Here is a 23,041-nt window from a genome sequence, read left to right as displayed (position 1 = left end):
ACCTGAAGTCAGATATTTAACCGACAGAGTCACCCAGGTGGCCTAAAGCTCTCTCAATTTCACAATTTATGCAGTGTTACAGGTCTGTTTGCACAAACAATTTGATTTCAGCCAAACCTTTCTAGCTGCACATGTGGGATTTAAGCTCTGACAGCAGAGACCACGCTTTAGCATTCAGTACTTGCCATCTGTATCCTGCCTTACAATGCGCAAAGCAGCACAGTACTGGAACAGTCCTCAGGGAGCTTAGAGAAGGGCTGAGGGAGATATCATCAAATAATCAATGCAAGAGCTCTGAAGTAACATGAAGGGTACCAGGAGAGCATAGCCAGTAGGGAGACCCAATCAGTTTGAGGATCAGTCATGGGAGGGTCCCTGGAGCAAGTGGGAATTGGGCTGACATCTCAAGGATGAGTCTGAATTGGCCAGGATGGTAACGTGGGCAGTCCAGAAGGGAGCACGGCATGAGCGAGGGACATGAGGCAGGAGCACAACCGAACAGAGGAATCCAAAGAAGCCCTTTGAATGTGGGTATAGTGTACACAGCATGAGACTGGAAAGGTGGGCAGGGATCAGGTCATGCAGGACTTTGAAGGCCACATCAAGGAACTGGCTTTTATCCCAAGAGTGATGAGGGAACAGTGAAGGGTTTTTCGCTAGATGCAGGTATGGAGGTGATCATTCTGAAAAGCTCACTCTGGGTACAGTGTGAAAAAGACTGGAAAGGGACAAGTAGGGACTCGGAAAGGTCAGTTACACTCTTACAACATTTTAGGTGAAAGGCAATAGTAGCCCAGACAAGAGAAGTGGCTGTGGAGGTGAGAGGAGGGCCTGAGAGAGAGAAGATGAAATGGGTGGGACTTGGTGGGTGGGCTAGGGAAGGAGGAAGCAGGTGCTTCTAAGGATAAGCCTTAAGGCTTTAGGCTTACAAGACAGAGTGGTCAGTGGTCCCATTTATCAAGTCTGGGAATAAGAGGAAGATCAGGTTTAGGGGGAACAGAGTAGGTTCCATTTGAGATATCTTTTTTTTTTAATGTTTATTTATTTATTTTGAGAGAGAGAGCAAGAGTGAGCATGGGTGGGGGGGGGCAAAAAGAGAGGGGCAGAAAGAGAGAGAATCCCAAGTAGGCTCTATGCTGTCAGCACAGAGCCCAGCACAGAGCCCAGCACAGGGGTTGATCCCATGAACCATGAGATCATGACCTGAGCCAACATCAAGAGTTGGGACACTTAACTGACTGAGCCACCCAGGTACCCCCAATTTGGGACATCTTAAGAGTCTGACACTTGGTGGCCTCCAAAGGTAGATGTCAGAAAGGTGTTGAAAGATCTGGCTCAATAACTGATGCTATTACACATCCACCCAGAAGGGAGACTAATCATTCCTTACAAATAACCAAAGCCAGTAGAAAGAGAATTCGTTCAATGACAAAGTATTTTCTTGAAGTCATGAACGTCTAACAATACTGTGCAAGTAATATGTATAAAAAAATCATTTCAGAAATGTCTGCCTACGTTCAACATTTTGGGACATCTTTCAAGAGAAATTGAATGCCATCCTCTAACCTACACATGCAAACAACAACAACAACAACAACAACAACAAAAACCTTCAACTTCTGGGACCCCAATTTAAACCAGGCAGCAAACAAGAAATTTCAAAATGGAACAGGAAAAATAGCCGTTTTCTAAAATGAGGAGTTGGGCGGGGGTCTTGGCATCACCCAGACAGCTTATTTGGTGCGTACACTAATTCACTCAAAGTTCTGAGTTACGGAAAACAAACTCTAAATGAAGATTTAAGTCCCTGATACATCAAGACACTCCTCATTCCATCTCTGTGGCCCTAAGAGGCTGAAACTGTCTTTTCATTTCAAATGAGGAATGGGAGACAGAGATGTTGAGAGACTCGCCTAAGGCATCATTGCCAGTAAGGGCGGAAATGCAAAGCAAACAGGCCTAGGCAACTCCCTTCACCAATGCCCAACACCACCGGGAAGAGGAAGCAGCAGCTATTTCCTTGGTGCCGATCCTCTGCTGTAGAGGTTGAAAACTGGGATGTTTACTTTGGAAGGTGTTTTCTGTTATCACCTGTAGTTCAGCAATTACACTCTTAGCCTCAAGATAACCTTAATTTTTAAAGAGTTTTCCTTGTCAATTCAATCGTCTCTGTTTCAGCTCCTTAAAGGGGTTTTGACTGGTTAGACATATAAACCACACCCGAGGGGCACCTGGGTGGCTCAGTTGGTTGAGCGTCTGACTATTGATTTCAGCTCAGGTCAAGATCCCACGGCTGTGGGATTGAGCCCAGCATTGGGCATGGAGCCTGCTTAAGAGTCTCTCTCTCTACAACACACACAGCCTACACTCTCTTGTTCCCATAAATAAACAAACAAACAAACAAATCACACCAAAAAATGCTTTATAAGTTTCAGTTGTGATTGCTTATAAAATTTGGATCCAAATGTAAACTCAAATATGGAAAAAACAAATGTTTGTTTTTCATCAAATGCCTTCTGCATGTTTCCAGCCAAAATCCACTGAAACTATGGTGAATAAGCTGCCTCTAACTTACAAAACAGTTTTTCAAAATCCACTTACTCTTAAGCCAAACTCAGAACTTTTTTTCCTGAAGAAGAAATGCTATCAGGTAAGCTATCCTTGCCAGGCCACAAAGCTTAATACCTCAAACAGTCAACCAAGGATCCTATATGTTAACAGGAAATATTACAGTCTTTACAAAGAGTGAGTCTGTAAATTATAGAGAAATGGGGCAATATGCAAGCGAAATCATGATAAATGAGGAAAAGACACACACTAGTACATACACCGATTACACATGTTTAGCAAGGTAAGTGTGCCGGATTTTCCTTTGTATTGCCACATACATGTACACATGTGAGTATATGTATATAGTATATGTGTGTATGTGTGTGTAGAAAGGTCTTTGTCAACAAACACTTACAGTCTGTTAGCCTTCCAAGTACCTTAGAAGGGCTGCTCACTTGGCCCTACTGCCCACGGCCCAGCCTCCAACACCCAGCCCCGACACAGACTCTCAGGCAAGCCACCGGCTCAGGGACGCAGCAAAGTGGCTGAGGGGACACTGAAGAGGGGGAGGGCAGAGCAGGAGTCAGAGAGGAAAACGGGGAGCAAGGGACAAGTGGCCTCAGGCAGGTAAGGCAGGGCGGTAAGAGCATCTTTCTCCAACTCAGATGGGGAGCAAACCCCAGCTCAGCCCCTCCCCAGCTGTGTGACCTCAGGCTAGGTACCTAATCTTTCTGTGTTTCAGTGTTTTATCTACAAAATGGGAAAAATAAAGTCTACCTCACAGCAGCAGTGTGGGGATGAGAGGAGTTCCACACAAGACCTTACACAGGCTTCTCCTTGTGGGACTGGCTCCCTTCCTCCTTCACAGGTGTCATCACTGTCCTGGTTTGCAAAGAGGCAGCAATAACAGGATGTTGTACGGATGAAAGGAAGATGTGTGGTACTGGGTCTGTCCATTGCGGCCCTTATGCAGATACTGGTTATGAATGTACCCTGGGACTACTGCGTAAAGGGAATACCTGTGAGGCAGATTAACAGGTCCCAGGTGTAAAAAAGGTTTTGGACAATGGCAGTATCACTGGCAGAGGTATATAGCAAAACCTTGGTTTGCAAGCATACTTCATTCCAGAAACACGCTTATAATCCAAAGTACTCGTATATCAAAGCGAATTTCTTTTTTTTTTTTTAATTTTTTTTTTTTTCCTAGGAGAGAGAGAGAGACAGCGTGAGCAGGGGAGGGTCAGAGAGAGAGGGAGACACAGAATCTGAAACAGGCTCCAGGCTCTGAGCTGTCAGCACAGAGCCTGATGCAGGGCTCGAACCCATGAACCGTGAGATCATGACCTAAGCGAAAGTCGGACGCTTAACCAACTAAGCCACCCAGGCGCCCCTCAAAGCGAATTTCAAGAGCCACTGGCTCAGTTGTGATCATGTGACATTCGGCGCCAGGTACTAGTCATAGTGCAAGACATCACTCCTTTTTTCTTTTTAAGACATCACTCATTGGTCAAGTTAAAATTTATTAGAAATGTCTGCTCATCTTGCAGAACACTCACAGAATAAGTTAGTCGTGATCCAAGATTTTACTGTATACTATTTCCTAAAAGATTGTTTTATAATTTTGTGATTCAATGCTTAAAAATGACATTCAGGAGGGGCACCTGCGTGGCTCAGTCAGTAGAGCTTCCAACTTTGGCTCAGGTCATGATCTCACAGTAAATGAGTTTGCCCTCTCTTTCTCAAAAATAAATAAATAAATAAAAAGAAAAGGATCCTTCAAGAGAAGAGGGTAATACCCCTGGGTGGCGGTGACTTCTTAGATCTTGATGGCTTAAATAAAAGCCCCTCTGCAAGTCACCATCTACCAGGGATCCACAAGTGGAAATCACAGAGCTGTTGCCACCAACAGGACTCTCAGGTCTACACCTTTACCCCCAGGCCTGCCTTTGGACCAGAACCCCCCACCCTTGTCTCACAAGCCAGGCCCACTGGAAAGTGGAGCAGAGGCCCTGAGAGCAGGCTGCGGATCTAATACATGCAGGCTTCTACAAGCTACTTTCTTTAAAATATATATTCTCAGGGCACCTGGTGGCTCAGTTGGTGAAGCAGCCAACTCTTGGTTTCAGCTCAGGTCATAATCTCACAGTTCCCGAGTTCAAGTCTCACAGTGGGGCTCTGCCCTCCCCCCAACTCATTCATTTTTTTTTTCTCTCTCTCTCTCAAAATAAACAGACTTAAATATATATATATATATATACACACACACACATATTCTCAAATGGTAGAACTCTGAAATCATGTTGTGCGTAATAAAGTGCGCAATATCTTCTTTACAACTAATATAACAAGCAATTCATCTAAATTAATTTTAGGCTCTTAAAACCCACTTGGCCAAAGGCTGCATCAGTCTTTTCATTCTAAGGGGAAAAGCATACGAGAAACCAGGGAAATAAATGCAGAGTTGGTACTGCTTTTTCATGTACACATAATAAATAATTGCATTTTTTTAAAAAATCTTCTCCAAAAAGCCCCTCACCACAAACAGTGGGCCCAGCCTTTGAGGGGACAAAGGAGTTGCACCTTCCAGAAGCACTAGTCTCAGCCTGTACAACTCTCTCAAAATCAGCCTGGCTGCATGCTCCAGCCCTGCTAAATCATACTGTCCAACAACCCACAAAGCACGCTCCCAAGCAAGCGCCTCCACCGGCCAATGAAAAATGGCACCTGCACCAGCCACAAACTTCTTCCTAACACTCTCTTCAAAACCTTGCATCTTATTATTTTATGTCAAGGGTTCTTTTTTTTTTAAATGTTTGTTTATTTTTGGGAGCCAGTGAGACAGAGCGTGAGCAGGGGAAGGGCACAGAGAGAGGGAGACACAGAATCTGAAGCAAGCTCCAGGCTCTGAGCTGTCAGCACAGAGCCTGATGTGGGCTTGAACTCATGAACCATAAGATCATGACCAAAGTCATACGCTTAACTGACTGAGCCACCCAGGCACTCCGTCAAAGGCTCTTAATATCTATATGCAAAATTTGGTCTGTGTGTACCTGTGTGGTTTTCTAGGGAGATGGTGCAGCCTCCAGAGGTTTAAGGGGTGTATTTTCCAAAAGTTAAGACACCACTGTTTCAAGGGGTGGCAGAACTTTATGCCTTATTTTGGGAAACCAAAGTTTCTCAGAGCCACCTCTGTTGAACAAGGGTCCTACCAAGTTGGGAACTGTTTCAGATCAGACGCCTTTTCCCAGGAAAAAGGCCAGCCAAAGTACTAGCTGCAAGACTTGTTTTGTGGGTATGGATCCCTGGCAGTTCTGGGGAGCCCCGACAAGAACCTGCTGGGCCTCCCAGAAAGGTAAATCAAGATGGAAAGTCAGCATGAGGTCTGCGCTTAGGATGTTGATTCTTGGATTTGCTTTGGACTCTTAGATGTTGGCATTTGCCACTGCGGGCCTTCGACACTTCATGGTAACTTACTATTTTTTCCTCAGAAACACATTACTTTATCCAGCTTTGTAAGAAAGATCAAAATTAATGTGCAGTCAGCAGTGCTTTAGTATATCACTCAAAATGCTGGGCACATCTCCACAGAAACTTTCCTCCCAGGCAAGTTTCTTCCCTGACTGAGTGCTTCTCCTTCAAATGTAACCCTTAAAGGCACTGTTCCCACTGTTCTCTGCCTCCGTCAAGAAACTATGTCCTAGGTATTTAAAAATGTCTTTCAATATCCTAGAAGAATGTACACATGCACCTTCCCCCTCCCATTTTTAAAAATTGATTTTCTATTTTTGTTTTAGCAAACCACTGCTCTCTATGGGCGTTTTCTAACATGCAAATTTAAATATCATACAAATTTAAATATCCTGCAGATGACATGAACTCTCTACTTCCACCAACCCCAGCTGCCAGACCTGCTGTGATCATACATCCTTTGTTTCTACAAACCAAGTAAGAAAGTGACCTCGTTACTCTGAAAATCTCACTTTCATTTCAAGCCTACCTAGTTACCAATCTTCTTTCACACATATGGCAATTTTTGGTCTCTCTTCAAAAATGTGGCCGAAGGTATAATAAGAGAGGCTAAAAAAAACCCTGTTCTCTGCTTGTTCTCCTGGACCACAATCTTCCTCTATCATTTCTTCTACACCAAAAGGTACCACTGTATTTGAAAAATAATCAGTTTTGGGAAAAGGTACCTTTACACTATTATTTCCAGAACAACAAGATGTACAGAAGAAGAAATTACAGTCTGCTGAGAAAATTGCAAAATAATTTCTAACGCTATTTGCTATAATTTGACAATTCTATCTTAAGAGTCTAGGAGCTGACTCGTTGTGAGACGTCTCAAAGCTATTATCCTAACTGAAATCTATTTAAATGGAATAGTTAGCTGCTTTTCAAGTCACAGGAAGGCACATATAGACCAGAGACCCTCCCTATTAAGTCATGGGATGGTATACCTATAAAGTACACCACCAAAGCAGTAAAGATTTTAGCCTCAAAATACCTTCATCATTTATCTTGATCTGTGTACACACCGATCTAGAGAACTTCAAATGTTGATATACACACAAAATGAAGTACTGAACAATGTTCCTTTAAAAAAAAATCAAAGTCAGGAAATGAAGACATGTTCTATTCATCTCGCTGGTTTTCCACTCCCAAGTTTTTGTTCTCCACACATTTTTATTGTTTTCTTTTAAACACACTGGACTTTTCACTTCTCTGTGTTCATCGAAGAGAAAAGTGGCATGGATAATCCCTAACAACTGACTTGGGAACGCACTGCATTTTTCAGCAGCTTCCCATTAAAATGGGTCCGTGTGGGAGGAATGGAAACCAAGATGACAGGAGTGGGAAGGGAGCCCCCAGGCACAACAGGAAGCAAAGGGAAACCAGCTAAAGGCTTAAAGACCAGCAAGAAATAATCCACTCAGATAACTGAGAGTCGATGCCATAACTTCCTCTGTTATTTAAAATCCACAGTGCTGACTCTTCATTAATTTTAGATGAATTTCACGGTAGGTTTTTTGTAATTACCAACAGCTTGCATTACCAGCTCATGAGATGGCTCTATCAATTAAGAGATCTGGTTTCCTAAGCAGAGCCTCATGGATCACATGCCCACCTCCATGTGAAGGCAAATGCTGCCAAGGGGCTAATGAATCCTCAGAAGCAGCAAGAGTAGGAGAGCTTCCTCCCAAACCATTTCAGGGCCTGGACCCCTGGCCCCCCCAGAGCACTGGGGGAGACATTTGGAGAGAGGAAGAAGTTTAAGCTACCAGAGGTAGAAGATGATCATCTTTCAATGCAATTTAAATTTCTGCTTGTTGCAATGATGCACATTTGTCACCGATGCTCTCTTATATCTTGGCCCGCCTCTGGAAGAACAGTCTTTCTGAAAGCAATAACTTCTGTCTTTTCTGCCTCTACCAACCACTGCAATAAGGAATATAGAACAGAATCCTACTGTCACGGCACGGCTCGCCCTCACAGGACACACATGAGGTCTACAAGGAAAGGTAGGAGCCTGTGACAACAATGGCGTATGCGTGTTCCTGGTCAGTCAGAGGCCACCAGAGCAGATGGCTGACTTCTGGGATAGAAGGGGGTGAGCTGAGACCCCAAGGCATCCCAGGAAGGGGCAGGACCCACTGTGGGAACCACACAGCTGGGAGGACCAGCCTCCGGGTTCTCTGCCTAGCTGAGGGCCCCCTTTCTGGCTGCAGACAAGACCTAACAGAAAAGTCAATGACAAGGAACAGATTAACTTAGAACGCATTAAGAAAAAAAAGGTGGGGGGAGGAGGAAAACAAGGTGATATAAGAGATAAACCCAAGAAAAATAAAAAGAGAAGCCTATGAGAAGTTAGGAGGCAGTTAGGACACTGACAAAAAAAAGAGTGACTGAAGAAACCAAGGACAAAATATCCTGGCACACGGTACGTGACTTGAAGGACAAGTTTATCCAGTGCTTTCCCAACATAGGACACTTTAGGGAGTGGAAGAGGAGAGAAAGGCCAGGAGGGAGGAAGGAGAATCTCGGGGACCCAGGCGTGGCCAGAGAGGACCTGTGAGAAGCCAGCTTGCATGCATGGGCTCCCGCAACTCAGGAACCTGCAGTCTGTGCTCTGTGTTCTTTCCCTTCTGTTAATCTGCCCCTCCTTTCTAAATAGCTTGCCTTAGAGCTTTCTAGATGAGAGGTATGGAGACTTTAGAGCTGGAGCCCTTCTTAACTTTTCCCCTTTTAGGGCTATTTGGAAACCCAATTAACATCAGAGATCCTACCACCACCAAATACAAAGATTTCACATTGTTTTCGAGAAGACACGGACTTCTCCCCTCTCTCTCCCCAAGGTTTTTAAAACCCTGCATGAAAGAACTCATTTCATGGTTCTGAGTAAGAGGGTATAGACTTTTGATGTACACCCTTTGGATGGTGAGTGTGTGTGGCCTTTAGAAGTCTTGACAGGACAGAAGACAGCAAGGTGAAGTCCTGGCCCCAAGAAAACAGTCTTCGTGTCTCCCAAAGTTCTATGCGTTGTTTTTTTTTTCTTTCTTTTTTTAAACTACTGGAGCCAAGACCTTAATGGGAAAATAGGTGATTCCTTTCTAGACTCTACAAACAACCAAAAAAACTGAAAAGCAACCATTCCAAAACATACTTAAGTGCTTGCTTACATTAAGAAAGAAAGAAAAACTGACACACTGACTTACAAGCTATTAATCAGGAAGAAAAATATCTAATTAATCACTTTGTAATTAAGAATTTATCATGTTTAATGCTATGCAAACACAGGCTTTAAGATTCTTCAAAGACCTTCCTAAAAAAGAATGACAAAGTAGGTGAAGACCTTCAAGAGACTCTCATTTAAGAGATTCACAGAAGACTGACTTTCACTGCAAGAGTCTGGGCCTGCCCCATGACAGTCCCCAAGCACAGCCACTGTCTTGGGAGCAGCGTCATCTGCTGAAGGCTCAAGGGATCACTGGATAATCAGCCCATATTAACTCAGTGTGGGGATAATCCATTTGATAGGTCCTTTCTCAAGCCCTAAAGAATTTGGCTTGAAATCATCGAGCTGGTTGGATGAGGGGTTCTGAAGCCAGTTTCAGGGCTTCTTATTTGTCTGGCTGGGCCACTCCCTCCCTAAGCAAAAGCATCACACCAGTCAGAAATACTGATGTGTGCCCTACAACAATGGGCAGAAATACAAACAGGGCCAAACCAGCTAATTACCCTCCTTTAAGGTAGCAAAAACCTTTCCTTTCCCCTTTAAATACGAATTTGGGCACCTCTATGAACTCCTAAAGTAGGAAAACGTGGACCAAAAAAACCATCACACTTTCTTCCTTAGCTTGCTGTAGAGTACCCATCTCACTCACCACTTAGCAACCAACAGTGCCAGCCCACTCCGTGCAGTGTTGGGTGACTGGCCACAGTACCCAATTGTAGCGCTGTACAAGGGAGCCCAGAGGGAGCAGGAGGCTGTTTCTGGGAGAGGAAATTGCAGTTAATGGGTCAACTCTGAGAGAGAACACAAAATGGCTAAAATTCTTAGGCCAGAGTATAGCTAAGATTTAGAAATAACTAGACCTGCAATTTCTGGAAGACTTCTTCTAAGCTGTGGGTTATATAAATATATATTTATTAAACATGTTTAAAATTTTAGTTTTTGAGATTAGCACTCTGGCATTATAAATTCATACAGTTTGAAGGACCTCTTGACCATCTGCCCCAGGAATTTCTGGGCCCTGCACTTGCTATATCTGCTGCCAAAGCAACTCTATCACCTAATTCAGAAACTCAAGATATGTTTTTTCCTTCCATAAGATTTTCATGCCACAAACCAGACCTCATGAAATAAAATTTGCTTCAGGCTGTTAAACCTCTGCCAACACCCCTCTTGATCACAAAAGCAAGGCTGACCAAATGAGTTTGGTTTCTGGCTCAGCATATGATCAATAGTCATTTCTGTTGGGAGTTTTAGCCTTAAAAAAATTAATGTTCCTGTTTCACTATTAACCTACCCCATCAGGATCGAATACCACTCATCATATCCCCATAGACATTGGCCTACCCTGGGAAATTAAAACAAAAGCAAGTCCTTTTCCCGTGGGTCTTCTACTGTTCTGACTTATTTTCCACTTCGATCTTGCCTCTGAACTTAGCCAGGGCAAGCAGCTCGACTTTCCCCGAGGACAACTCCCTTCAGACTTCTAGTACAGGTACTGCAGTGTCTGCTCTGAGCTCTTCGTGGGGGGAGGGGTAAAGCAGATGGAGACCAACGAGGAGCCACATTTGATCAGCCATTGCTACGGGGCTGATATTCAAGAGGTCATTTCCAACAGGCATCTGGATTTGAGGACACCAAGATGGCTCCTGTTCAGCTTGCGTCAGTAGCATTTCCATCATTTTTATCAAAGGAAACAACAGCATAAGGTAAGAGATGCCCCAAGTGCAGGGGCTGTGGAGCCAGTTTGCCTAAACCCAAGCTCTGTGCTTATTTCTGGGCTGGGGTCGTAGGCTCCCTTGCCCTCCGCATGGCTTTCCCCGGTCCACACTGTCAACTGGCTTTTCCTTATTTGTCATTATTAGGGCCAAACAGCACCCCGCCCCCCAACACACACACACTTCCCTCTACCTGCTCTCAGAGGTAAAATATCAGCAAGGTAGTACTAAAACCTACCACATGGTCCACTTCTAATAACAGTCACCTAAAAACGTCCACATGATCTACTACATCTGTCAGGGGCCTCTTGTAAGATCTGTCTATGGAACACAATGATGGCTACCTCAGTCTGGCGGGCTGTTCTACAATTACATACCTGCCCCTGCTCTTTCCATCATAACAGGAACGCTTGCCACCAGCCTTCCACGGTCAGGGCTCACAGAGGGAGTCTCTCCTATGGTTTTCCTTGGGGCCAGGTGTGCCCATACCACTTTGCTCAATTCCAACCTACCAGCAGATCATATTTACCTGGCTGTGCTGTTAAGGTTTCCAGTGGCGGGAGGCACGGACTACTCACCCTCAGGCATGAGTTTACAGATACCTGACCCCTTCCCTCCACACTGTTCTCAAGCAGCTTTGGTGCTGATTTCCACCTGAGAGTTTCTGGGCACCACTTGGCTGGCCACACTGCTGCTGAGTCACACAGGTGTCTATGTTATCAGGTTCTGCAAACTTCCTGTATATTTTTCTCTCTCTTTTTTTTTAATACTTTTCTCGTCTATCCCCTTAATATTCGGCTTAAAGCCTTCCTAACCAGACCTGCAAGTTTCCTAGAAAAGACATTATTCTGGTCTTCAATAAATACCTCCTCTCTGATTATCAGACAACCTGGTCTAGGGGCTCAGTCCCTTCTTCCAAAACAAAACAAAGAAAAAAAAAAAAGCTACCTAGGAAATCAGCTAATGACATTCCACATCAGTTTTCTCTTTCAGAATCACAATCACGAAAGTTGTAGAAGAAATCTAACCTCAAGTCCATTTCCTATCTAGAACTTCAACGTTCCAGTGCAAATCCAGATGTCTCTTATGATTCCCTCCCATGCAATAGGTGATCTGAGGAGGCTGGCTCTTCCCCTTTTCTAGAAATCGGCCTCAATGAGAGGGCAAGTTATTCCATCTGCAGGGCCAGGTCTAAATATACAGCTGCCTCCCCAACAGCCATTCTCCCCAAATCAGGAAGCTTCTTCCCCTCCCACTACTGCCTAGAGCCCTCTTTAGGGCTCATCTGGCATTATCTTTAAGTAGTACCAGGGGCTATTAACAAACACCTGCTGAACACCTCCAAGGGCAGAGCGCTCTGGTTTGCTGATGGGAGTTGAGGATAGGGGAGAGGGTATGAGAGGGTATGAGAGGGAGGAGATACAAATGCGAACAGGGCACAATCCCTACCTTCTAGAAAGAGAGGAAGACTACTCTATCCCTGACTGTGGACCACATATGGAAGACTCTAACTTTGAGGCCTCGATCTGGACACCCGTGCTACTGATCACATACTTGGCAAGAGAGACAACTCCTGATGCTGGAACAGGAAGCCCGTCCAGAGGAGAGGGGGCCACCCTTACAACCTGGCCCATAGGAAGGTTTCGGAAGGTAGGACAACTGCAGCCTGGGGACTTGTGTTTGCTGCCAGGAGGAGGTGGAGGTGCAGAGGAGACTGCTGAGGACCTGGGCTGTCTTGGTCACCTCTTTATTCCCAGCACATAGTAGATGCCCGATGAGTATGTTTCAAAAATGGATGACAGTTTTCAAGAATAGATTTAAGAGCAAATCAGGAGAACAGCTCTGAATTTATCTAGAAATTCTGAAAAATAGGTGCCAAGGGAAGTGTAATACCGGTGAATTGCAGAGTATACACAGCCAATATTTTCTGCCAGAAGTAATTTGCATTTCTCTTCGCCGCAAAGGCAAGTCGGCTCTTACCTAGTCCTTTACCAAGTGATGCGATTTTTATCTTTAAACCTCTCCTGACTGGTCTCTCTCTCTCAGTCATTTCACTGCCACTGCTCTTGGTCCAAACCACCACCTTTTTGCTTGGAAGACAGCAGCGGTCCCCTCATGGCTCTCCCCACGGTGACTTCTATCTATTCACCCTACTGCCATGGGAGTGATTTTAAAAACTCCTAATTCGGGGGACATGTGGCTGGTTCAGTCAGTACAGTATGCGACTCTTGATCTCAGGGTCTTGAGTTCAAACCCCCCACTGGGCATAAAGTTTACTGAAAAAAATATTAAATTAAAAAAAAATCCTAATATAAGCATGTCACACCGTTGCTCAAAACCCTAAGAGAGCTTCTTGTTGCTCGTGGGATAAGATCCATGTTCTGAAAAGTGCGCTGTGATCTAGTCCCTCCTGCCTTCTGCTTCAGCTGGGCCACATGCCTTTCTCCCCCTGGTTTATTATATTCCAGGCACCTTTCTGTTCCCAGGAGGAAGGGAGCGAGGCCTGCTAGGAACCACCTGCTCCATCTTCAGGAAACAGCTCCAGCCCTTCACCTCGCTCCATTTTATTCTTGTCCTTCATCACCCTTCTCACCATTTCTTATGACATACTTTTTAGTAGACGTCTGCTTTTCTCCTTTCTCCAGGAGGGCAAGGGCCCTGTCAATTTTGCTCACCACCATATGTATACTCAATACCTAGCACACTATCTGACCCATTGCACAAGCTTCTTAAATGTTTGGTGACCAAACATTTGGTGACCAAATTCATGTTGGTCATGAATGAATGAATGAATGAATGAACGAACGAAGTATGGTAGAAAACAAGGGGAAACTTGAGAAATGCTCTTTAAAATCTGGGTTCATTGAAGGGATCGAACAGTTTTTACAGCAGAATAACTTAAGAAAGGGAAAGAAGGGGTAAGAGAGTCCACGGGAAATCATCCTGGGAGCTATCCAGTGGGTTCAGATCCATCTTACAAAAGAAGCATGTTCTTGACCCAGACTTCAAATGCATTCTCCTGCCAAGTTGCAAGGGCAGCCCTCCAGTCTGGATGGGCCTCTCGTCCCAGTCTCAGGGGGCATCACTCTCACTGGGTATGTGATTAGTGGCACAGGGCTCCAATTTGAGACCCCAGGTTACAGTCTTCCATATGCAGCCGAATCAGGGATGACTACTTTTCACAAGCAAGTCCCTGAAAGCTTGCAAGAAATGTTTATTTAGGATTCTGAATTTTAACTACCAACACCAGTCCTGTAATTAGGCAGAGTGCAACATTTTTTTTTCCTGGGACCATATCTACCATATAATTTTATATTCCAAAGATACACTTATGCTGTGACAGAAAATCCACCAATAATGCTTCAAATTGAAATTATCTTGGAACAAGATTAGCAACATGTCAGTAATTATTGAAACAATGATAGGTCCATGGGGCTCATTATGTTATTCTTTTGGGAACTTAAGAAATGTTTCCAGGGGTGCCTGGGTGGCTCAGTCAGTTGAGCATCCAACTTTGGATCAGATCATGGTATCACGGTTCATGGTTCAAGCCCCATGTCGGGCTCTGTGCTGGCAGCTCAGAGCCTGGAGCCTGCTTCAGAATCTGTGTCTCCCTCTCTCTCTGCCCCTCCTCTGCTCTCGCTCTCCCTCAAAACTAAATATTAAAGTGCTCGCTTCGGCAGCACATATACTAAAATTGGAACGATACAGAGAAGATTAGCATGGCCCCTGCACAAGGATGACACACAAATTCATGAAGCATTCCATATTTTTGGAGGAGGGCACTTGTGGGTATGAGTACTGGGTGTTATGTGGAAACTAATTTGACAATAAACTATTTGTAAAAAATAAATAAATAAATAAATAAACACTTTAAAAAAAACTAAATATTAAAATTTTTTTTCATTTAAAAAATGTTTCCAAAATGAAAGAAAATTTTAAAGGAACTAATGCAATTGTCTACAGATTTGATCAATTATAACAAATACTCTGTAGGATATTACAAACTTTGATATGGCTGGGTTGGTTCTATTTTACTAAACATCCCAAACCAGGCCAAAGAACCAAACCAGTGACCACTATGAAAGTTTCCGTAGGATCCTGAGGTGTGGCGGTCTCCCCGAGGAAGCACCACACCAAATCTCATCAGGCATGGACCTCAGGCAGGCACTGCACTTAGCAACTCTGAGTTGTCACGTTTGATCACTGGCCTCTGGCCTCTGCCTCCTCTTATCAGGAAAAAAAGGCTAAAAATTGACCTCCCGTGTCCAGACACGAATGCAGACAACTGCAGGAAGGAGCAGAGGAACAGCGGTTCTGGTCCTTGCTCGCTTCCAGCTGAACATGGCACCCACGGCCGATGGAGCGGAGGCTCCATGGTGAATGCTCCCCGCGCACAGTGCTCACTGCCAGGGCCTCACAGATGCTGAGCTACCCGAGAACGCGACCGGCAGACATGCGTATCAGCCACCTTAGTCTCCTTAGTCTCATCACGGAATGATCAAAGTACTGACCGAGAACAGAGGCTTGCCCACTCCAGGTCAAGTTCTCCACTGTGTGAGAGTCGGCAGACCTGTCCCCCAGCCCTTCCTACACATGCCTGGCACTGTTCTCAAGACTTCCCAGACATGAACTCATTCAATCCTCACGGCCACTTGGAGGTAGGAAACCGAGGCACCAAGAGGCTGAGCAATCCCTAAGGCCCCCGAGGCAGTGCCTGGCTCCTGAGCCCTGGCTCTTCATCTCTCCTGTGCACTGCCCTCCCTCTGACCTGCCTTCTTCCCCATCCTCTCTCCTCCTCGCCACAGCCACACTAGCCACATGCCCCTCCCTCTAGAACTGCTTTCCTGGACACTCCCCAGGCTGGCTGGCTCCCTTTCTTCCTTCTCAGTGCACCGTTCTTCCCCTTCGGAGGAAGGAGCCTTCACACTTCCCACAGTGTCACATATACACACAATGCGTACATCTCTTGACTTGTTTATTGCCTGCACTAGATAATGTGCTGTGTGCCAGCAGAGACCACATCTGTTTTGCTACCCACTGGATTTCCAACAGCAGGCACAATCGTTGGCTCCCGTAGAGGCTCAAATTTTTATTGATTGAGTAATAGTTGTTGTTTAGTCAGTCCTTTCAATGGAAAAATTTTTAAATTCTCTATTTCAAGACTCAAATGATAAATATAACCATCTTTAGGAACACTGCTTAAAAAGACAGCATTAGATGTAAGAAAGAATTTAAAATCGAGTAAGAGAGGGGCGCCTGGGTGGCTTAGTCGGTTAAGCGTCTGACTTTCGCTTAGGTCATGATCTCGTGGTTTGTGGGTTCGAGCCCCACGTCGGGCTCTGTGCTGACTGCCAGTTCAGAACCTGGAGCCTATTTCAGAGTCTGTGTCTCCCTCTCTCTCTCTGACCCTCCCCTGCTCATGCTGTCTCTCTCTCTCTCCTAGAAATAAATAAAAATATTTAAATAAAATAAAATAAAATCGAGTAAGAGAATAGGCCAGCTTATGTCAGCTGTAAGAAAACAACAGAGAAATGAAACTAAGAAAATGCATACTGTGATTCTGGAAGATTAATTACAGGAGCAATTCAAGGGGTGGGTTTAAATCTCATATCCCAAATAAACTGACAACTGAAAAGGGCTCCTCTTGCCCTGTGCCTTTCTTAGCTGTTAGGATAAGCCGGGGAGGCACTCAATTGTTAGTTCCAATAACCTTCTTAGTAGGGGAAAGCCCTCAAAACCAACATTTCAGGCAAACCCAAAAGCGAAAGGTTACCTGATTGTTTCAGAAACCCACCCACGTTTCCTATCTCACCAGCTTCCACATGGAAAGGCTACTGGATTCGACTCTCAAGGGTCCCGCTTATGCTCACAGTGACCCAGGCTGTGACTTCTTCACCAAAGAAAAACTTTGCCTTTCAAGGACTGAAGTCACCTACAACTCCCATAGGGGTTATTCTTTACCTTGAACAAAGTTCTCCCAGTACACAGTAGATGTCCTGACCGAGAACTCAAAGTTAAACAGGTGTTGAGTACCGGAGAAAAGAGGAGGAAGGTGTGACTCAAAGCAGGGGGAAATCTAGGGGTGCCTGGGGGGCTCAGTCAGTTAAGCATCTGACTCTTGATTTCGGGTCAGGTCATGATCTCATGGTTTGTGAGATCAAGCCCCAGGTAGGCTCGATTTTCTCGCTCTCCCTCTCTCTCTTCCTCTTCCCCACCCACGCTCTCTTGCACTCTCTCTCTCTCAAAATTAATAAATAAACTTAAAAAATAAAGCAGGGGGAACCCTACTTTTAAACTGGAAAACTTCCAGGCACATGGCCTGAGGGGATTCCCAGACAAGGCAGGGTCCACTTGAAACAACCATAGGGCTCACACTGGGAGCAACCTAAGCCCTCAGCCTTGCTGTGTGAGCTCAGGCAAGTTACTTACTTCTCCGAACCTCAGTGTTCTCCTCTTAAATAAGATCGATAGTGGTGTCTACTATACAGTGGGCGATGTGAGGTTTAGTAGATGTAGAGACAGTGCCTGGCACATAGAAATTCTCCATCAATTCTCCATAAATGATAGTTTACTCATTTGTTATCCCCTGATTATCGTTTTCTGCTTTACAAAGCACTACCACAAACACCCAAGTGAGATTTCGGGGAATCCTGAATGAAGTAAGTTCCTTTCAACCATTTAATTTCTCAGATCCTTGGTTCATAAACTGGCATAATCTATGATACTGTGTGGGAGGGGGTCAGGGGAGGAAGCTGAGAAATCAAGTCCTCATTGTGGAAGAGACCCTTGAGGCCCAGAATGGTGAAATGAGCCCAAGAACTCACATAATAAAACCCCCAGGACTGGGACCAGGCCTTCTGATGGCCACTCTGGTGCTCTCTCTACCTCACCCGCTGGTAGTCAAGGGCTTCTGTACTTTCATGACCATAACCGCCTAACCTTCTTCTGATTAATCTCACAGACACTTCACCCAAAGCAATTAAACATCAGGAGTTTTGAAAGGGGAAACACAGAATCTCGTATATAACCTTGAGGTGCTTTAAAATTCACATGTGAGAGCATTCCCATCAGCGTACGTTTCCAATCTTCTTATAACGATATTTATTTTTAACTCGGGATTTAAAGTTGACAAAGACCTTAATGAATAGTCAGGACAAAGGGAGTTGTCTGTCCACGGCTCGTTAGCTCCTGAAGTTAATGCTTCTCATGGGGACAAGAGTCAGCCAAAGGACAGAGTTCCAGGCAAACTGGAAATCGTTCCTCTGGCCCACAGATCATGGATTATTGCCTAAGCTCCAAGTGGCAAATCTTGTGAGGTGCTCCCCAGCTTTACCCAGAGTGACCCACCAGTTATCCCGAGCCATGTCATTCAACAGCATCCACTGATACTGGGTGCCCACTATGTGCCGAGTGACTTCATGCCATCCTCACGACTACCTATAAAGAATACGCTACTGTATATAGTTCGTCTAAGACCCCACTACTGTAAGATGTACCATTATTTTATATACAAAAAAAGGACATCATTGCCAACTGCATCTGTGAGACCCCATACATTATAAGACACTTATCTTCAGAAATGTTAAGATGAGACAAACTGTACGTATCCTAGCATGGTTGAAATGTGAATACTGTCCCATTTTACAGATAAAGAAACTGAGGTGTAGAGAGAAAAAAAAAAATTGCCCAAAGTCACAGAGCTGCTAAATGGAAGCACTGAGATGTGCCCTGGTAAGTGTGGTCATCTTTTCACAGCGGTAAACTCAACTTTCCCTGCGGCCACATGAATTACCCAAAACAGTACCAGGCAGAGAGGCAGGACACAGGATGCTAACTCTTGGTCCACCGTGAGCACATTAATTACGGCAATTCTCTGAACGTTTTCTGAACCCCACCTTCCACATGTACAAAGAAGGCACTGTGCTAGAACTGCCATTCCTCTTCTGGGAGAAGCCGCGGAGCACCATGGAAAAAGCAGGCTTTGGCATCAGAAAGTTCTAGACTGAAATTCTTGCTCCACCATCTACCCAGCTTATCACTGTAGACAGGTTACTTAACTGCTCTGAGCCTCAGTTCCCTCTTCCATGAAATGAGGCTACCGCAATCTATCTCTCTTAGAGTGCTATTTGAGGACTGGAGATGTATATGTGTGTATATATCTTCTGCTGGAAGGAGGGAGGGAGAGAGAGAGAGAGAAAGAGAGAGAGGCAGGGAGGGAGAGGGAAGAGGGAGAGAGAGAAGAAGGGAGGGAAAGAAAGGAGTATACAGCAGAGCTGGAACTAAACAAATGCTCTCTTTTCTATACTAGATGCCTCCTGCTTTGGGACAGAATCAAACAACACACACTCCCTGCAACCTCAACAATTCCCACGGGGAGGGGGTCTTCAGGAGAGATCAAGGATCAGAAAGAAGAAAGCAGATGCTGAGGGATACTCGGGCCAAGAAAATGAAGTGGAAACGCCTGGAGGCCAGGGACTATGTTTCATGAACTTCCAAATTTTTGAACAAATAAATTCACAGAAGGAAGAAAGAACAGGAACCAACACCATGAAAGATACTGGTCAATAGATAAGAGGATGCAGATGGTTTTATACCAAACCTGACACAGAAAACCACTCTCTGAAGTTTCAGTTTGACACCAAAAGTGATCTACAGCAGGCAGGATCTCCCCTGTTGTTCTGTTTTGTTCTTACACTAAGTAATACTCTGTGCGTTTCTCCCTCTTTCTTCAAGGACTTCAGAACATCCTCAGAAGAGAGCTTCTCACTTGGCGGGAAGGTGAATCATACCGCGCCAATAACAAGCTCTCCACCCGTTTTGGCTTTTTCCACCATAACCCACAATGCCTGGCAGCTTCTGGCACAACTATCGGCTCACTAAGAATTAGTTGAATATTTTTCAACTATATGCAATTTCTTTTGGATGAAAACTCCAAAACATCCTGTTCGTTGATTCTACCCGAAAGCCTAGTTTCTCCTGCTGCTTTTCCAGAAGTATTCTAAAACCATACTCTCAAATGTATACCTTTGGTATACGTGCCATCTCCAATCCTCTCAGAGGACCACATGCTACTCTCTTCAAACTTCCAAGCCCTGGACACTCAGCACAAGCAAACTCTTGCACTTCCCTTCCCTCCCTCTGCCCCAGCCCCTGGGTTACTGGTCAAGTTGTTGCAATGAAAACCACCTTGATTTGAATCAGGTTGCTAATCGCCTTCCTCTCAGGCACAGCACCCCTTCCTGGAGATAAATGCAGGCCAAGCTGAGTTCACCCAGGGCCCTCTCTGCACATGGACGTAAGGCCTTCAGGGACACTCCCGGAGAGGCCCATGTGAAAGAAAGAAAACTATATGGTTAAAAAGCCCACTCTATCCCCATCACCTTGGGAGGCTTACTTGTTTTCCAACTACCAATTCTTGGAAGAAGCTGAAATAATACCAAAATAGCTTAAGGGATGAGTAAGAGCTAATAGAAATGGCTGTTTTACTCTTCCAATACCTCCTATGAGATTAGCTTCACTGTGTCACCTGGTTCTAAACCCACAAACGTAGCCTGCTCAAACACCCCCTATCCTGGAGTTCATGGATCATTTGCCCCTCTGATTATCCTTATTGGTCTCCATATAAAAGTCACTCATTGTTTTCCTTCCAGCTTACATCTGGCTGCTGAAGGGACTCCTTTAAATCCTTTGATGAGAACCATCAAAACATGCAGAAGGCTGATTCCTTTCGAATCCTGTGCAGAACCACGGTGGACTTCAAACAGGAACATGGATCGTACCACCCCTGCCTTCAAGGAGCCCACGCTTTCCCTTCAACTCTAAAAAAGTATGTCCGCCCTGTGCAGTGCCTGTGAAAACGTGGTGAGAAAGTACTTCATAGCTTCAGAGAGCGAGCGAGGGTGGAAACAGACTTTGCCCTTACATTTGATGCCCCGTAACCATGACAACCGATGGTTTAAGTAACCAATCAACCCACTGAGGGGCTAAGTTCTCCAAAAACCCGTTTTCAAAAGGGGAAAACTCCCCTGCACCAACTCCCGCGTCGGCCGTGCGATCTGGGCAGCAGCGTGCGTGGTGCAACTGGAGTAGCTGTGCATTCCTTCTCCCAGTCCCTCGGTCTCGTCGGGGTGCTAGCCAGCGGCCGGCAGCCACAGCCTCCACCGTCACACCCGCGCTCCCGGGCAGGGCACCTGGCGTTAGGCCTCAGCCCAATGTCACTTGTTAACCTTCCGATCCCCCGGCTCTCGGCACGCCGCCGCCTCCCGTCTGAGGCACGCAAACCACCCCACGGCCACGCGCGATTTCCAGGAGTTGGAGAAAAACAACCCGGGCGCAGCCAGCCCCTGACAGATCCGCGTAAAAGTAACTGCGGTTCTCGACTTCCAAGCATTTCGTGACGTGGGCGAGGGGGGCGGCAGGAGCCGGGGGCCCCATTCATAAAATTACAAGCCGTTTCCCATTAGTTTGCGAGTGGACGGCCCTCCCTGGCCCGGGCCGAGCCCGGAGCCCGCGGACGGCAGGCTGGAGGGGACCGGCCGGCCGGTGCCTCCGTTCGGGGTCAAGCCCAAACCGCCACACCCGACCCCAAACGAAAGAGGGGTTCGCCCGGGGGCGTCGCAGGTGGGCGTCTCCCGTTACCACCGCGTCGTGACAGCGGGGCGGGACCCTGGGAGGGGGCCGACCCCCTTGCCCCACCGCACCAACGGCCGCCGGCCCCCGGCACGCTCGGGACCCTGCGGGGTCGGGCCGCCCCCCGCCCGGGCCTTCTCCGCGGGCGCTCCCTCCACCGCCTCCCGCCCGGCCCGGGTCGCACTTACCCCGGCTCCGCTGGCTGCTTCATCATACTGCGCCGGCGCCGGTGCTCCGCGGCCGCCGCGGCTCCGGCTCGGGCTCGGGCTCCGGCCGCTGTCCTGCCGCCCGCCCGCCCCCGGGCACCGGCCGCCCCGCCCCGCCGGCGGACCCGCCCCGCGCCCGCGGCCGCCGCCACCAACCAGAGGGCCTCGGGGGCGGAGCAGGCCGCGCGCCAGGCATGGCCAATCCAGCTCCTACCAGAGCGCCGAGGAGCGACCGCGGAAATGGGTACGCGATTGGTCAGGTCTGTTAAAGGGACCACCGCCCACAGAGCCAGAGGGGCGGTGACATGGATACCTGCAGGAGTCCGGGTGGGAGGGGTAAGAGCGCCTCTTCTCTCCCAGCCCAGCTGCGGCGCTTTCTCCAGTTCTTTGCACTTATTAATTTCCTCATCCTGCAGCCTAGCAAACAAGTGGAGACAGAACGTGCCCTGGCCGCAGGGAGAAACTGAGGCTGCGAGAACCAGGATTCTCCCGCTGGGCATATTCATTCAAATTTGGGTTTTAGAAGGCCGTCGTCTATCCCGTCCAATCCCAGAAATTCGCTTAAAAAGGCACATCCTCAGCTTCACCCTGGAGGATTTTAACATTAAGAGCCTAGGTCCCACCAGAGACTTTAATTCCCTACTTCTGGAATGGGACTAGGGAAAATACGCATTTTCAACATCCCTCCCCCGACGTGAGTCTAACGTAGGTGGTACAAGATCCACATACATTCAGGTGCGTGTTTTGAGTCCATCATAGTAATGGAATCCAAATTCAACTGCCAAAAATAAAGCCAAACTCTCTTTTATCTTCCAAATCAGTAATATGGCTGGGAGACTTTCTAGCTGGGCTGGAGGCCGCCTCCTAAGAATCTCAGAGCAGCTCCCAGAGTGGGTCCTAAGAAGTGAATTTGAAGGGAACTGGGCTGGGGTGAAGCAACAATCCAGTCTCGTTCTCTGAGTAGTAAGATAATGCTGAAATATCTTAATGGCAAACACACCCTTCCTCATTCTGTCACAAGACCCAGTCATCATAAGCCAAGGAGGGTGCCTTGCCCCTCTGGATGTTCCTTCCAATGCCAGAGCCCTACTCACTCTCTCAGGCCCCCTCCTCTCCTCACCCCCAGCGTCTCAGGTATGTCTCTGACTGAAAAGTCACTGCCTTTAATGTCAAGGTTAGCCTCTTCCACTTAGACCTTTCCTGTG

At 46.4% G+C, this 23,041-nt stretch overlaps 1 protein-coding gene and 1 non-coding gene across 4 annotated transcripts in view; one reads left to right on the top strand and one right to left on the bottom strand.

Moving 5' to 3' along the window:
• Window positions 1–21,900, bottom strand: part of TEX2 (testis expressed 2) — a 103,229-nt gene extending 81,329 nt beyond the window's left edge. For all 3 annotated transcript variants that reach the window (XM_039235936.1, XM_039235938.1, XM_039235940.1), the window contains exon 1: window positions 21,819–21,900. The gene's annotated coding sequence lies outside the window, so the exon portion shown is untranslated. The remainder of the gene's footprint in view (window positions 1–21,818) is intronic.
• LOC120234228 lies at window positions 14,666–14,772 on the top strand. Its single transcript, XR_005529028.1, has one exon. It is a non-coding gene; the product is annotated as a U6 spliceosomal RNA (small nuclear RNA).
• Window positions 21,901–23,041: the final 1,141 nt, after the last annotated feature.

Source organism: Hyaena hyaena, unplaced genomic scaffold, assembly GCF_003009895.1.
Source record: "Hyaena hyaena isolate Hyena2069 unplaced genomic scaffold, ASM300989v1 scaffold_104, whole genome shotgun sequence".
Classification (NCBI taxonomy): domain Eukaryota; kingdom Metazoa; phylum Chordata; class Mammalia; order Carnivora; family Hyaenidae; genus Hyaena; species Hyaena hyaena.
This window is presented reverse-complemented; position numbering and strand designations above follow the sequence as displayed.